Here is a 16,244-nt window from a genome sequence, read left to right as displayed (position 1 = left end):
TGTCAAGTTCGAATCGTATTTACTACATGTAATGCATATATTGACAATAAATAAAAAAGGCAAAATTAAGCCCTAAAAGTAGCTTTAATTTTATCTAAGAGCGATGTTTGAAAATAAACTAATGATGCCAATCATATATCGCCATTGAAAATGGACTGAAATATGCATTCGTCTAAGCAATTCATACGTGTCACATATTATATAATTAAGTGAATTAATCACATCATACTTAGTTGAAGTCGTCGTGGCCTGCAGGATAAGACGTCTGGTGCATTCGTGTTGAAGCGATGCACCGGTGTTCGAATCCCGCAGGCGGGTACCAATTTTTTAAATGAAATACGTACTTAACAAATGTTTACGATTGACTTCCACGGTGAAGGAATAACATCGTGTAATAAAAATCAAACCCGCAAAATTATAATTTGCGTAATTACTGGTGGTAGGACCTTTTGTGAGTCCGCACGGGTAGGTAACACCGCCCCGCTTATTTCTGCCGTGAAGCAGTAATGCAATGGATGTTGATAATCTCAGCAAATTAGGCAAGTTTCATAACGCTCAAGAAACACAGTACACGGGAGCCTCGAAATGTACACACCAATGAATGAATACACCAAAAAATCTAATTAACTAATAGCATCTATCGCACGGATAGTTCGATAGATTCGATAGAGAGACAACAAAAATATTACGAACAGACACATGAACATAGGCAAATATTGTTAGTGGCAGCGCTAAAGCAACGGGCGAATGGCTGCGGAACACAACATAAATCATTTTGCAAGTAACTCTAAAGGGCCGTTAAAGTTTCATCAACGTTAATTACTTCAGTGGCTACGTATGTGTATACGTGTTTAGTGCGATGTTAGGGGCTAGCCATACTTGTGGGCACCGAACTGGAAAATTACTACAACTTTTTGAATGTGATCCACATACTTCCGGATTTTGACGACTTTTTACTGCTCGTAGAACCTCTTGTGAGTCCGCGCGGGTAGCTACCACCACCCTGCCTATTTCTGCGTAAAGCAGTAAAACGTTTCGGTTTGAAGGGTGGGGCAGCCGTTGTAACTATACTTGAGACTTTAAAAATTATATTTCAAGGTGGGAGGCGCATTTACGTTGTAGATGTCTATGGGCTCCAGTAACCACTTAACACCAGGTGGGCTGTGAGATCGTCCACAAATCTAAGCAATAAAAAAAACCTATAGACACGGAGGAGGGGAACCATGATAAAGAGGTTGCTTAAAAAAAAGCTTTTGAAAGATTTTTACGTTTTCTTTTGACGTAATGTTCTCCTCGATCGATGGCCTTTAATTTGCCTTTTGTTACAAATGCGTCTTTTTACATTAATGTTAATTGTACATAAATCAATCGGAAATCATTCATTTGGTTTGTTGCAAAACTGGTTATTTCCTATTTCATACTTGCCAACATTTAGTTTGTACTTTAAGACACAAATACATGAATATATTCCTTTAAAAACTGCAATTAAGAATGTAATAAAAAAGCAGTGAAATAAGCTTCATGAAGAAAAAAATAGTCTTTGTGTGTAAATGAAATTTAAAAAAGCACAATCTTTGTTTATACTCAATTAAATCATGTTCCAAATTTATAATTGATGACGTTCAGTCCAAATTCTATTTTTAACTAAACGATATTAATATGCTTTTAAATACGTACAATATCACAAAATTATAATATTATTATTGTTTAATATATTTCAAACGAATGATAATCGAGTAAATTGGGGAATACGTGTTCTGAAGTTAATATGAATAACAAAGGAGACCGGAATTAAAAAATAAATGAAATTTCTTTGAAATTCTTATACAATTTAGATAAAACTCAGGAAAGCTCGTTTCGCGTTGTTTCCGTAGTGTGCTTTTCCCCTAAGTCGACGGTTGGATACGCCGGAAGTGTACTCATATCTATTGCCCTATTTATAGTCCGGTGTTGCTAGTACGTAAGGGAAAATGTTAATTTTGGCGAATACAATCTGCATAATTAATATAAATCGTACCGCCTGTGGTTAAAATTCGGTCAGTTTGTGCGGAAAGTCTTATTTACTTTCAACAGCATACATGTTTTAATTTTGGATATACACACTAAATCCCTAATTTTATATTTCCTAAAGAATGCTTCGGACTTACGTACGATTATTTCTGTAATGATTTAAAGTTGAGATTTCTTTATATTTACTACTACTACGCAAAATCGTTACCAATGTTACTCGATTTGCAAAAAAAAGCATATAGTAAGACGTTGTCAAAGCTCGACTTTCGTGAACTCACCTCAGTACAGATAACTTCAAAAATATTGAAGTAATTCGTTCTATGCCTTTTTAATGTTGAAACAAATATCTTTTTATAGAATCGCTGCATGAAGCGACGAACGCGTAGGCTGTTTATAAGTAAAATAAGCGCGAACCGATATCATTGTATGAGCTCTTTTAATATTACATTCAGAAACTATAAGGAAGGAAACTATATCATTCCTTTAACTACGACAACAGCACTATGTAAGTGTGTATGTATGTATATGTAAATGGTAGGTATATATCTATTTATTGTATGTACATATTTTATATTTTAAATATTCTTTTCTAGAATTTCTGTAAGTTAAACGTTTGTCTGGAAGAGATCGCCTTTAGCGTTAAGACCGCCTATTGTACAATCTTGCTTGCTTGTTGACTGTTTTTTAATGTTAATTATGTATTGGTGTGCAATAGAGTGTATTCTCTCTCTCGCTCTCTCACTATTCATTTCTCAAACAGAACAACATCGCTCTTATTAATTTCATTACATTCAAATCTTACAATAAAAGATGAAGATATCACTGGACATCTGATTCTGTTTATATCACTATTAAGATTAAAATCGGCCAACGTATTCTCGCGTACTTCAGCCACATCGCTCGTAGAGACCCCGATAACTTGGAGAAGCTGATGGTAGTTGGTCAGGTTGACGGGAGAAGATCACGCGGACGCTCACCTACCCGCTGGTCTGATCTGGTTAAGACGCTCACCGGCCTGCCAATAACCGAGGCTATAAAGACCGCCGAGGACAGGAAGACGCGGGGAAGCATTGTGCATAGAGTGCTCCACATTTTAGATTAGACACGACCTTCAGTAATGAAGAGACCGACTCAGAAGAAGAAGAAATGAAACAGATCGCTACAAGAGATTAGAGACACAAAAGAGAAAAAAAAATTACATTAAAAACTCGTATTTTTTTTTATTGCTTAGATGGGTGGACGAGCTCACAGCCCACCTGGTGTTAAGTGGTTACTGGAGCCCATAGACATCCACAACGTAAATGCGCCACCCACCTTGAGATACAAGTTCTAAGGTCTCAAGTATAGTAACAACGGCTGCCCCGCCCTTCAAACCGAAACGCATTACTGCTTCACGGCAGAAATAGGCAGGGTGGTGGTACCCACCCGCGCGGACTCACAAGAGGTCCTACCACCAGTAAAAAGAAACTAAAAAGTATCAAATCAAAAGTATTTTCGTATCAAAAGAAACTAATACTATACAAACAGAGCGTCTGTCTGTATTCGTTATTTCGCCGTATTAATTAATTCGTATCCGTAAAGACGGGAACGGCGGACGTATCTTCTACAGTGCGAGATCGTAACTTAATGAAATGTGTTTCCGTCTCTTATTTCAGGAGAGATTAACGTTTCAATTTAACAGCTTTAAAAATTCTTTTTCCGTGTGCATATATTTCTTTAGAGTTTTATTTAATGTAAAGTCTAAATGAGATATCAGTTCTTAGAAAATCATTTATTTTAATATTCTAGTTTGGTTTCTGTTTTAGATCCCCTTTAGTTTGTTGACAGATAATAATAATTATGAACATTGTATGATGATGAATACAGATAATTAAATAAAGTAGTTTTAAAGGTCTAAAGCCTAAAGTCGTATAGGCCCAGCAAAATAAATGTAGATGAAAATAAGATAGGTTGTATCTTTCTCGTCAGTAGGTCCTCATCCTCCTCAACCTCCGAGTATTGAGTTAGGTCACAAGACAGATGTCTTGTTGTCGTCGCTGATTATGTCAATGGACCGCAGCGATCATTTTCAATGAGATTGGCCGCAAACTTGTCTATACTTATTGACACTAACATAATTAAAAATAAGGCGACCTTGCTCAACAAGCCGCATAGCGCATTTAATTTTCTTGCTTTCAAAGGCAAACAACTATATGATCTTCACTCCCTATGGTGAGAGGCCACGACGGACATCAGCCTATCAAATAAACTCCGTAAAAAACTTTCATCTTGAGGATAAGAGAATGCTAGATAAAAGTACCTAACTAGCAGACCTAAAGATACTGTTACTTATTCATTCTGTGTGCAAAGAAACGATTTTTTTTTTCTTTAAGTTTGACGGTAGTTAGTTCAATAATCAAATGTCGACGAATAATTACACCCGAGTCATCCGTGACCACGAAAACTGCATTCGATATGTTAAAAACAGTAACAGTGAAAATAATAAACACGAAATTTAAAACTGTAAAAGCAGTTACAATTGCGCACGTCATTCTTAATAACCCAAGAAGATTACTATATCCAATCACTGTATTGAAGAATTCAGAATGTAATACATTCGAATTCATAGGTAGAGGTGTAATTTAATTCGTTTGTAGTTTTTTATTTTAATTGACTCACCCTTATACATTGGGGTTGTGTAGGGCGCGCCAAAGGCAGGACCCGATGCGACTTAATTAATATTGTTTTATCACTTTATTTTCCTTCGAAGTCGAAGCGGTGTGCTCTTACCGAGATCACCATACCGGGCTTTTCAATTAAACCCTTTGTTGTTGGGATTCCCTCAAATCTCCCACACAGAATGTTGATAGGTCCAAATTAATTATTGGAGTCCATAACGGGTACGTAAATATATCTTTTCTTTTTTTTGATTGCCCTATAGGCAGACGAGCATACGGCCCACCTGATAATGAGTGGTTACCGTCGCTCATGGACGTCAGCAATATCAAGCCGCTGCCTACCGTTTAATACTCTCCACAAGTCTCGTTTGAAGAAGGACATGTCATAGCGCTCGGGAAACACCGTGGGAGCTCATTCCAAAGCCGGAACCAATCTTTCAGGATTACATTTAAACTGTGCGATCCACGGGGACAGTTCATGAAGCCGAAACAGCTTTAGATAGGTTTTGTTGTTCTAAAATCTTAATTAATAGTTGGTGAATCCCACGACCCCATTTAATTTTGAACTGTGTAAGGTATAGTTCATATGTTGCGTAATTTAAATCGAACAACTATTTATTTGTACATCAGCTGTTGTGTGTGCGGATAATTTGCACATATTTTTTTTAAGATTTATCGTATGTCATTATGGAAAGGTATGTGACTAGGAGATGTATGGAAATGGTAGTACAAGGTAGAGGGGGAAGAGGTCGACCGAAGAAGACATGGATTGAGTGTGTGAATGACGATATGAGAAAGAGAGGAGAGAGTGTTGAGATGACGGCTGATAGAAGAGAATGGAATAGAAAAATTAGCTGTACTGACCCCACCTAGTGGTATAAGGTGATGACAAAGAAGAAGAAGTATGTAATTGTACAAACATACACATTCATATATTATTTATCCTAAGTAGTGCAAAAACAATACTATTTAGTAAAGCAAACCACTAAAACTATTAAACATAATTATGTACGTATATTTTTTTTTAAATATCCCTAAACGTTGCGTGACTACAAAAATATGGTGTTATGATATTATTATTTTTTTCGTTTCCCTGTGTATACGGAATTGGGTCATTCATGCATCACGCAATAATAGCTAGGTCAAATTTTCAGGTTAAATATTGTAACCACCCAATAACCACGATGAAGGGAGATACAAACATAAAACCCGCATTTATTCACGACAAAAGCAAACAAACTCCGAGATAAATTATTTATATTCCTTATCCCAAATTTGAAGATTACACTGCGAGAAAAAGCGATTAAAATACTTCATGTTTAACATGTCTTGATATTTTTACAAATTTACTAACGAACTAGCCAGACTTCACAATTTCTCCACCTTTAGCTTCGAAATTAAAAATTAATTAACACGTTACATTTTCCCGGGGTAAAAAGTTACTTGAGTCGTTTTTTTGTTGACGACTACAATGTAGATGATTTGTACAGGCATTAGTACGTTAAATCATGAACCAACACCAACACTTTTGATTTTATAATAGACTAACATACCCGGCTTTGCCCATATCATTTATGAATATAAATAAACGTGTCAATTTAGGTTAAAAGCTATTTTTGTGTAAAATATCACCCAACCTCGTTCGGCCATTTTTTGTTTGATCGAATAACCACGCATTCAAAGTACAAATTCAAACTCATCAAATTCCATTCAGCTATTTCAAATTCAACGGCATCACAACATACTTGTTGAATGTCAAAACATATATAATCTTTAGTACCGGTTCAAAAAAAGCCACAGTTCTGACAAGTGTATATATCGAAGGAGAACTAATAAGGCAGGTTCCGCACTTTCCTGGCACGTCTTTTAGCGTTCGGCGCCGGGTACCGTGTTACGAATTCATGACTCGAACATCCTGTTCCGTTCGATTTTAGCTGCGCCGATGATTGCGAGTTGTCGCGAATTTATCGCGGTCAGCGGTACACGATGTTTTTGACCTCAAACATCTCTTTAAACAGTTGAAGACAGTTTCAATATTGTTATTATCTTAGCATTAAACGAGTCGCAGATGTGACTGGAAACGCTTTTGTTACTCTAGTCTCCATCCGAAATTCCGGTCACCATCCTCGTCGAACCCGTTGCTTGCGACGAAGGGCTCGACGAGCGAATTAACCCACAGACACAGCCCACTGAGTTTCTCACCGGATCTTCTCACTGGGTCGCCCCTCAAGGCTATCAGCATAGGCATAATAAAAAAATCCGAAATGGGTATTTGTGGTTTTCTTCTTAGCGGAAACTAGCAAAGTCCGTCCACGCTTTGCATCTAATAGCAATAATTTCATTATTACCTATACGGATTTTGTTCACAATTTCAAAGTTTTTATTTCTTTCCGCTGAACCCTAGTTTTTATTTTAACACTAAAAATAGACACTTCAAATTGGTCTATTTGCTTAGACCCCTAACCTAACAAACTCTTTTTTGTTAAATAGATTAAGGCGAAACTAAAGGTAGCAAGGATATAAGGGAAGCGTACGAATGCTTCCCTTAAATCTAATATGAAATAAGGTTTAAATCGAACGTCATGTAATTTCGCAAGCGCATAATTTATTGTACAGGAACGAACATATACTTTAGAAACTTGCATTGAAACTAGCATACGTAAGAGGCGAAGTTGCGGTATACCATTAGTCACAAACTAATAACACAGAAAGGTAATCCATATGAATGTACGGACGGTGAACCTTTGATCTTTGGTAGCGTATGTGAATACGAATCGGAATTATTTTATAGTTCGAAGAACCTATAGTTTTATTGTGAGGGTTAGCGTTCCGATATTAGCGTGAAGGCATCTTAAATGCTATTTTAGGCTTGAATATAAATAGGTATATCGATTATAAAGACTGACAACAAACAACAGTTTAGGCTCCAGTCAAAATGGACGTTGAAACCGCAAATGTTTTCAGTATGTCTATGATTCGCGGCTAGCCGAAGAGATCAATCACTAAAAGTGTCGATTTTTGCATAGTATCACCCAAAAGGGTGAATTCTATTATATATTGTATTATTTTTTTCTAAATAAGTTTAATGTTTATCTGTGCTGATTTTATTCAGTTGTGTGAAACAAAAAAAGTTTTTTTTTTTTGTTATGATCTGAATGCCAACACAGCCATACTAATAGATTTATCGTATTCGTGCTAACACTGAACTCTCAGACACAGCCTACTGAGTTTCTCGCCGGATCTTCTCAGTGGGTCGCGTTTCCGATCCGGTGGTAGATTCTGCGAAGCACTGCTCTTGCTAGGGTCAGTGTTAGCAACTCTCCGGTTGAGCCCCGCGAGCTCACCTACAAACGTTAGGGCGAAGCTGAAATAGCCTCTCAAGGCTATTAGCATAGGTAGGGAAAAAAAAAGCTAACACTGTGTGCCTAAAATTAGTTTTGTCGTGCGCACATATCTTATGTTGCAAGCCAGATTTTGTTTCTTTTTACTTGTTTTTTTATGTATCTTTTTAGCTTGTGATGTGTGTTGTGAGCCTAATAAATAAATAAATAAATAAATAAATAAAATATATAACGTGTAACCGATGTACCGCGCTCGTCAACCGTCATATATTATGGTGGCAAAGTAGGTAGGTAGTTAGGTTGTAAGGCCGCCTAATTTTGTCCCAATATAATCACACGATCCGGTTTAAATGGTCCTATGACACAATAGAATTGAGATTTCGACCTGTCTTGAAGTGGATGGTGGAAATACACGTTGTGATGTATACAACCACGGGTAAACACTAGATGCGGCAATAGCTCATTCCCTCATCTAAGCCACAAAGAGGCTGACTATCTCACTTAAAAATAGATGACTTTTAACCAATAAGAACAACCATCTCGCCTTCCCTCAATCTCTGTATTGATTGCTGATAGAACGTGTTTATCTCGCAATGGTAGGTACCGTCTTCTTTATTGAGTAATGAAACAGTCGTTATTGTAGGGCAATTGAAACTTAAATCAACGTTAACTCTAACTAGACAGAGTGGGGTTGATAATTTATTTTTTCTTTTCTTTGAACTTTGGATAATTCTTTAAAATAAACTTCTTCGATGTTTCCAAAACATCTCTTACCTCTATGTTCCCTTTTTTGTTACTTAACCAGTTTAAATTCCTCGAATACCGTAACCACGCCCTGTGGCCAACTAAGCATATTGAATTCAAACAAACGTTCTAACTATAATTTTAAAACATCTTCACACGTAACACCGACAGTACTTCTCTTTCATACCATTCAAAGATGGCGCGATGGTCCACTCCGAAACAGGAGTAATGAGCGTAAACTCACACTGTACTATTGTTTTAGTTCGCCTTCTTAATATATTTTATCAGTACTTACACACGGAATAGTTGGCAGTCGCTCGTACGGTTGCTAACTAAAGTACGACCGGTTCGTTAGGGTTGCCACCTTTTCGTGGTGGAAGCTTCTAAGTCATTTTTGTTTCTTCAATCTCTAGTATATAATATTTTCATTTTGTTTTGGCTGTGTAAAAAGCTATGGCAACCTTTCAGTCTAACTGATGTCAAACGGACATATGGAGGACAACGGACGAATGGAGACTATAACTATCTCTATCGCTGCCAGTTCTGCGTATCATATACGGCATTTAAGTATTAAAAAAAACCATTAAATTAGCTTCACGGACATATCCGACGAAGCTGAATTATTAATTAAATTGTACTCAACGATATTCTTTGTACTTTAATAATTTATACTACTAAACTGAAGGAATATGTTACGTATTAATTTCATGTTTTATTATCATATTAATTTAAACGGCCACTAAGAACCTGTAAGTATCGTAATCAAATAAACCAGAAAATAATGTTTTCTATCAAATCTATATAGAAAAACGAACAACAACCGAAAAATCTAATTTTATCTATACGACATTTTCACACGCGAGACAACCCTGCACCGTAACCCGAGCAAGTCGACCCCGTGTTTGAGGAAGAGTCCACGTTCCCACGGGGCTCGCGAGCATGCGCACCAACTTCGGACGCACGTACGTACCTGTAGACAAAACATGTGAATTTATAACATATAATTAATTACTTAGATTGCTCATTTAGATTTTATAATTGGGCTTTATTTAAATAGTTAGAGATTTGAATATTGAGGTATTTAATTTATTCAAGTCATCAATTAAAGGCCGTGTTGCTTGAGCTTTTAAGCTCGATTGACTAAGTTACAATCACTAAGCCGTTGATTTTTATTGTCCGTATCTAAATACGATTATTCCATTACTGTAATGTGATAAGTGTTGTCAAGTGTGAGCGACCCAGGGGTGGCACGAGTGTCTTTTTTTTTTTTGCATAGATGGGTGGACGAGCTGACAGCCCACCTGGCGTTATGTGGTTACCGGAGCCCATAAACATCTACAACGTAAATGCCGTCACTCACCTTGAGATAGGAGTTCTAAGGTCTCAGTATAGTTACAACGGCTTCCCCGCCCTTCAAACAGAAACGCATTACTGCTTCACGGCAGAAATAGGCACGCTGGTGGTTTCTGCCCAAGCGGACTTGCAAGAGGTCCTACCACCAGTAAATTGTCTATTATTGGCATACCAGTTGCTATATTTTTGACAGAGATCTCACAGCTGGCACCGGTAATAGCAAAATTATTATTTTTTCTCATTCATTGGCCAGCATAACATAATTAAGAAGTTCATGGGACAAACAGATCGACATCGCGTCTCGAAACAAAAACATCTCGATATTTACAATTCAACAACTACGAATTTTTTACACTGACCTAGGTCCTTGACCCGTATTAGTCAAACGACTTTTGAACGTATGACGTCAGCACACAAGTAGGCACCACAATGCCGAGAGATTAATGTCAATGACCGTTATTATGCAATGTGACGTCACCGGTCGCCATTTAATCTCCTACTGACTTAGTTTAAGGCTATGATTTATATTAGTGAGTTAATATAACAATTATGTCGTGTTATGATAGAAAAGGCAGGTTATTAGCGCGTTTGTCTTGCTTTAAAATTTCCATTAAAGAGATTTTAAATTGGATAGATGTTTAGGGGAAGATCAAAGCAGATATGAGGCGATTGCTTGAGGGATAATATTACGGAAAAGTTTTATGTAAGTAAGTATGTATAGGATATATATATATATACAATTACCCTAACCTTCCGACCAGTAAGAAGGTAAGGCTTCCGAAGTGTAAGAAGAACAGAATATTGGATTTAATAAAGCGTAGAGTTATTTGCAGTATGGTACAAAATGAGAAGAAAGATGAAAAAGAACAAACAAAGCAAATAATATAGATAAACAAGGTAACGTCTCAGGGTCTCGGAGATTTGTATATGAGCTAGTAAGAACGGTTTTAGGACAAACAAGGATTTCGATCTTAGCTTTTAAAATGTCCGGTGCATTCGTATCTAGCCATGCACCGATGTTCGAATCCCGCAGGCGGGTACCAATTTCTCTAATGGAATACGTACTTAACAAATGTTCACGATTGACTTCCACGGTGAAGGAATAACATCGTGCAATAATAATCAAACTCGCAAAATTATTATTTGCGTAGCTACTGGTGGTAGAAACTCTTGTGAGTCTGCGCGGGTAGGTTTTTTTTTTTATTGCCCTTGTAGGCAGACGAGCATACGGCCCACCTGATGGTGAGTGGTTACCGTCGCCCATGGACTTCAGCAATGCCAGGGGCAGAGCCAAGCCGCTGCCTACCAAGGTACCACCACCCTGCCTATTTCTGCCGTGAAGCAGTAATGTGTTTCGGTTTGAAGGCTGGGGCAGCCGTTACAACTATACTGAGACCTTAGAACTCATATCTCAAGGTGGGTGATGGCATTTACGTTATAGATGTCTATGTGCTCCAGTCACCACTTAAGACCAGGTGGGCTGTGAGCTCGTTTACCCATCTATGCATAAAAAAAATAAAAAAATCTACAGCTCATTAAATAGTAAACAATTAAAAAAATATTATCTATACTAATACTAAGTATATCTGTTCAGATACACAGACGGGCAATCGTATTTAGCTTTATTACCTTTCCCAATTACATACCGTTGCACGAAATACTTACTCAAGCCCATTTCTTTCAAACACACTTGAACGACCGAAGGGGTCGAGTGAAATTCACTTGGAAAATCTCAAGGATCCGTAGGGCTCATCACATCGAATCCAAAAAGGGAATTAAACAAGTTTAGTATTTAAAAACCATACACTAAATAGTGACTATAGTTTTGATGAAATGTAAAACTGATTTCATTATTAGTGTTATTACATTAGGTAACATTTCTTAGTGAATTGCATTTGGATGTGGCACGATAAAAGTTTTTGCTCTTGAAATGATGGCTTTTCTTGTCAATCGTGTCTGACTGCTTCCCTTTTTTTTTCTACGTATGCTGATAGCCTTGAGAGGCTATATCAGCTTCGCCTAAACGTGTAGGTGAGCTCACGGGGCTCAAACCGGAGTGTTCCTAACACTGGCCGATCCTGTAGGACATACCCGATACTGCTTCCCTATGGTCCGTGCTGATACCTCACGTAACTTGATAGCTGATGATAAGAAGGGTTATGTGCTCGCACCATTAGACCCGGGTAGTATCAACTGCTACGCCTATTTCAGTGGCAAAGCAGACCAAGCTTGTTTAATCCTAAAGCTATTGTTTCGATGCAGTCAACTTCAAGCTCATGCCGCAGGGAGTGATGGTACGACTTCAAACTAAACTTAGACTAGTAGAAATACGGAGGAATGCCGATAGCCAATATAAATTTACTGTTACCTATAAATTCGAATTAAGTTTCAATGACGAAATTTTGGTCTGATAATTACGTGTTGCGGTCTGAATCTGAAATTCCGAAAGTCTTTGACCATTGTGTGTTGCCAGTGATGACATATGGCACTGAGACGTGGGCGCTCACAATGGGCCTTATGAGAAGACTCAAGGTCACCTAAAGAGCAATGGAGAGGGCTATGCTCGGAGTTTCCCCGCGAGATCAAATCAGAAATGAGGAGATTCGCAGGAAAATCATGGTAACCGACATACCCCAAAGAATTGCGACGTTGAAGTGGCAGTGGGCAGGACACATTGCCGAACATAGCATTCCACATAGTCGATGATTAAAACTTTCTATGACAAGAGTAATAGAGTGACAATGGATTATAACGAGAAAAGAATTCAGGATTGATGCACGAAATACTACTTGGACTTACATCTATATTATATATATTCTTCTCTTAATATGGTGTGTGATTACATTTTTGGGTTCAGAAAACCACAAAAACAAAGCATACGAGTCACAAAAAATTAATGAAATTTGCATGTATTATCCTAATACTATTAAATTTGAATGATTCTTTTGAAAGTTTAAACTAGGCTATGACGTTTTTTTTTCATATGCATTTCCTTCAGAGATTTGGTAAAATGTAAGCACGTTATTCGAGATAGCTCACGAGACTCGTTCGAGTAGCGTTATTTCCTACCCCGCATATCTGTCAGCGTTAGGTGAACATCAAAGGCACCGTTAATTTGGGGCCATGAAAAATGTACTAATAATAATAAAAAATTATATATATACCGGGTATAAACTTATAAAAAATGAAATAAAAATTTCCATGAATGGTTCCTCGGAAGCAATATATTTTTGTTACATTACAATTTTGTAAGCCGTTGTTAAGATTAAAATACATCGGTCGTGGCTAAGTCGGTTTCATTTCCAATGTTTGGTTAAGAATTAAATCACTCTTCAGTTTAGTTGTCAAAGGCAAAGCTTTTCTATTACCTTTGTAGACAAATGAACATACAACCCACTTGATGGTAGGTAGTCTCCGTTGCTCACGGACATCAACAATGTCAGGGGTGTGCCAAGTCACCGCCTACTGTTATAAAAATTGGTACTTAAAGTACTGAATTGCTCAAAAACCCTACTGTTTTATCCCTATAATAAATTATAAGAACGAACTTAAAAATGTTTAATTAATATATTAGGTACCTACCTACTTTTACGCATTGCAATTTAGTTGGATGGCTGTCAATTTTAGACATCAATACAATTAGTTTTTAAATAGAAACAAATTTATATTTGAAACCCAATATGCATTGCATTTACAGCGGTTCTGAGATAAATAGATGTGACACGAATTATAATCAAATAAATTATTTTTATTTTGTAATAGACCGATAACAACATTAACCCATTCAAAAATAGCTCTAAGGCTTTTAGTTTAAAGGCCATTGTTCATTGCAATGATCACGAATGTGCTTGTAACAATGCGTTGCGTCGGACTAGACGGCGGGTCTGTGAATCGAAACAAAAAAAATCCTTTATATCAACTAAAACTCGTTTCTGATAATGAATGGCACGAGTTCGCAATCGCAACGCTTTGACCTGTCCAATGCGATATATCAATCATACTTTGGCGCTCAAGGTCATTTTTGTTTATATTATCGTCTGCTTAATATTCCAAATTGGATTTTGGTCGATCTCATTTTTTGAACATACCTGTTTATTTTCTTTTTTGACGTGATAACGTCTTATAAATCGATGAACAACGGACTGCACGCACGAAAAAGTATCACGTTCCGCCTGATCCTGAGTATGCAAGCGCGAGCGCGGAACAAGCGACAGGGAGGCACGATCGGCCCAAACGTAGGCTTGTGACACATTTATTTCTCTTCTCGCGTGACGTCAGAGGTAGCAGTTCGAATAGTTCTACTACTGACATTATCACGTAAAACTATCGTCCGTAGACAGACTTTATAGACAACCATTATTTTTCAAATTTTGGCTACGGGCATTGTTTCTTCAAACTTTACCTGCACATCTTCCATGTGTGCATAGACGGCGGAAAATCTATTTTATTTAGGAATATCTGTGCGCGTCGCAGAGTTTATGCTTTTAGTTACTCCTCGGCTGTCGTTTATCGATGTACAAATAAATTTTGAGGTTAGGGTACTGGTGGTGGGACATCTTGTGAATTCGCACGGGTAGGTACCAGCACCCCGCCTATTCCTGCCGTAAAGCGCTTCGGCTTGAAGGGTAGGGGCAGCTGTTGTAACTATACTAAGACCTTAGAACTCATATCTCAGGTTGGGTGGCGGCATTTGTGTTATAGAAGTCGTCCACCCATCTAAGCAATAAATAAATAAAACGCTCGTTTAATGGCCCAAGCCTACAGGCGCGTCGCAGGAAGCGACCGGCGTAGGCGGACGCATAATGCGGGTGAGGAAGCATTGCGTCCGGTACGAGCTATACGTACGTACTACGTACGGTCTCAACACATTCGTGACACTAAACTCGTGCAAAATAACGTAAAACACACTATATTTAGTCATTAAATGACATCCAAACCTGTTTTGTTTCAAGATTGGTGGTCAAAGTGGGTAGCGGCATTTACGTTGTAGATGTCAATTGGCTCCGGTAATTTCTTAGCAACGTGGGCCGTAACTCGTTCACTCAACAAAGCAATAAATATTTAAAAAAAAAACAATGACAGTTCCTATCTTATCTCATCTCACAAACACTTATTATGCATAAGCACTTTATCGCACATAACAAAACAATGGCAATTTTAAGTTGCTTTATTAATCTCTTAAAAAGTATGAGATGTAAGTGTGCATGTAAAAAAGATATTACATCCATTGTTGTTTGTAGCTTGCAGTTATCAGACGTCCAAACACAAACTGGACACGTATTAACGATTGTCTTCTATAAGAAAGGAATGAGATTGTGTAATGATAATCATGATGAAGCCACACGATGGAATGGACCAATGGAGAAAAGGAATGATGATCGACAATCAAGACGATGGCCTGATGACATAACACACATCGCATGAAACGACTGGATAAAATCAGGTAAGGACAGGGAGTCATGGAAAAGGACGGAGGAGGCCTTTACCTAAATAGAGGTCCAAATCTCATAAATAATACTGATATTAATTAATTCATTATGTTAGACTCGGGTTCCAAAGCCAGGAAATAAATACACAGATTGTAATATGTAGTTCATTTAATTCTGTATTGCTTTATTTGTAACTCCACTTGTATTTTACAATCCTTAGATATCTGTTCACTACTGAATACACTGCTTTCTGTCCCGTTTTTTCAGACTACCGCCTTTTTTATTATGTCACGTCACCACTACTGTCATTGCTCCGACCAACAGTGTTGCTATTTGGCAATCCGATAATTGCCTTTACTTTAACATGATACATTTTATTTTTCTAATTATTTTACAATAAACCTTGCAATTAAGTAAACTTGTAACCTTTCTTATATTTAAGCAACAACTTACCAACAAACATTGTTATATATCGCACATACGGTGGGTGCTATAACATCATTTATGCAAATTATGTACTTGTTCAGGAGAAGCGTTGAAAATTCACCATCTTAATACAATAATATAGCTTTTCTCGACTAATGAAATAAAATTATAATTTTTAAACTACAACTTTAAACGTTATTATTAAAAGCAAACATCTTACTAATAACTATATAATATTAATACGTGAAGCAAAAACTTTGTATCCTTTTTTACGAAAATTACGC

The 16,244-nt window shown here is 37.3% G+C and overlaps 1 protein-coding gene across 1 annotated transcript in view; it reads right to left on the bottom strand.

The window, feature by feature from the left end:
- The window catches only part of LOC119629350 (uncharacterized), a 225,286-nt gene that overhangs the window by 68,117 nt on the left and 140,925 nt on the right, over positions 1–16,244 (bottom strand). The window lies entirely within an intron of this gene.

This window comes from Bombyx mori, chromosome 13, assembly GCF_030269925.1.
Source record: "Bombyx mori chromosome 13, ASM3026992v2".
NCBI classification, from domain to species: domain Eukaryota; kingdom Metazoa; phylum Arthropoda; class Insecta; order Lepidoptera; family Bombycidae; genus Bombyx; species Bombyx mori.
Note: the sequence above shows the minus strand (reverse complement) of the source record. Positions and strands in the feature narration are given on the sequence as shown.